Source organism: Apium graveolens, chromosome 9 (genome assembly GCF_009905375.1).
Source record: "Apium graveolens cultivar Ventura chromosome 9, ASM990537v1, whole genome shotgun sequence".
Classification (NCBI taxonomy): domain Eukaryota; kingdom Viridiplantae; phylum Streptophyta; class Magnoliopsida; order Apiales; family Apiaceae; genus Apium; species Apium graveolens.
The window spans coordinates 25731403-25733478 of NC_133655.1; the positions used below are offsets into that span (position 1 = coordinate 25731403).

Genomic DNA, 2076 nt, shown 5'->3' on the forward strand with positions numbered 1-2076 from the left:
TGAGCTGAGTCGCTAGATATAGCGCATTGTTCTGTCGCATGCGGACCTGCACACAGCTCACAAACACTAATTATCTGCTTAACACCATTGTTAGCCAGAGAATCGATCTTCATAGACAACGCCTTTAGTTGAGCAGTGATAGCCGTAGCTGTATCCACTTCAAGAACTCCTGCTACCTTGCCCTGTGGATATCTCTGGGTTGGATACTGATATTCATTAGCAGCCATCAGTTCAATTAGATCATAAGCTTCCTTATAGCTCTTTGCCCATAATGCTCCGCCTGATGATGCATCGAGCATGTGTCTGGACTGTGCTCCCAACCCATTGTAAAAACAAGTGATGATCATCCAATCAGGCACTCCATGATGAGGAAACTTCCTAAGCATCTCCTTGTAGCGCTCCCAAGCTTCACTTAGCGATTCTCCCGTTGGCTGCGCAAATTGAGTAATAGCATTCCTGAGTGCAGCTGTCTTCGCCATAGGGAAGAATTTAGTAAGAAACTTCTGGGCAAGATCTTCCCAAGTAGTAATCGAACCAGCTGGTAGAGAGTGTAACCAGCTCTTAGCCTTGTCCTTCAGAGAGAATGGGAACAGTCTCAGCTTCACAACATCTTCAGAAACACCGTTGAACTTGAAGGTGTCGCATATTTCAATGAAATCCCTAATGTGTGTATTGGGATCTTCCGTTGGAGAACCCCCAAACTGGACTGAAGTCTGTACCCATTGAATTATGCCTGGCTTGATCTCAAAGGTATTAGATGTGATAGCTGGCCAGACAATACTAGATTGAATGTCATTGATCTTGGGTTGAGAAAAATCCATCAAGGCTTTCGCTCATGCTGCTGGATCTCCCATTGTAATGAGTACCTGAAACACAAACAAATAAATCGTGAAAGTAAAAGAATCCGAGTCAGTGAACTTTAACGACCACTGATGACAAGCACATAAACTAAAAATTAACACCGAGTCCCCGGTAGCGGCGCCAAAAACTTGTTAGGGAGAAAACACGCGCTAATATTCACGCAAGTATACGCGTTCGCAAGTAGTATAGAATATTTTCTAGTTCGTTCCCACAGAGACTAGTTTAGGTTAAGTTCAATTTATGCACCTATGCAACAATGTATGGTTATCGCTCAATGCTAAGACAAATAACAAATTGGGTTTTTATTAAACTAAGAGATTATACTAAATAACATTAACTAAGAGAATTGAAGTTAAATTACTATATATGACAAACATGGGATCCTAACTTCATTAAATACTTCATTCAATAGCCTTATTGTTTTTAACCTTAGCATACGATGGTGATGACACTAATCAGATAACACGAAACTGATAAACGCCAACTTTCGTTGCACGAGTACCATTCTACCAGACATCCACAAAAGAGATAGAAGCTGAATAGGCACCAATTATATTGAGACCCTATATGTCTATAGAATTTGACAACATAACGGTTTAAGAACAAGTTATCTATCTTGATTACATAGGGCAAGTAAAACGGTTAGAGTTACCTACGAATCATGTATACACATACAAGAACCTATGCTAGCATGGCAAGTTCTAAACCTCTATATTCACTGTCGCTTCAATATAGATTAACACACTATCTTATATGTTAGCTACGCACATAAGACGAATAAGCACAACCAATACTAGGATATCAATCAATCACCACACACCACGATATCGAAACAATTAACTATTGAAATCCATAAGTAAATCCGCTAGAATCCCATGACAACGATTAGCCCATAATCGAACTCATCGTCACCATGGGTTCCAATGAAAGCATGGTATAAACAAGGTCTTAATAAACTAAATAATAATCAAAGTATGAATAAACGAGATCTAGGTTCAACAAGAATGAAAACGAGCATCCAAAGTTACAACTAATTCAAAGAATCACAAGTTGAAAACAAGATCTTCTTTTTCGGAGTTGTTCTGTGCTTCTAGGTCTTCTCCTTGGTATCCCAATCTTCCCGGATGATGAAAATCCTTTTTTTTAAGTATATATACGCCCCTAGTGGACTTGGACCCTTAAAATCGTCAAATTCTACTCAAAAAAGGCTTTTTC

At 39.3% G+C, this 2076-nt stretch overlaps 1 non-coding gene across 1 annotated transcript; it reads left to right on the forward strand.

The window, feature by feature from the left end:
• The first annotated feature begins 357 nt into the window (after positions 1-357).
• LOC141688481 (small nucleolar RNA R71) lies at positions 358-464 on the forward strand. The gene has a single exon (XR_012561922.1). It is a non-coding gene; the product is annotated as a small nucleolar RNA R71 (small nucleolar RNA).
• Positions 465-2076: the final 1612 nt, after the last annotated feature.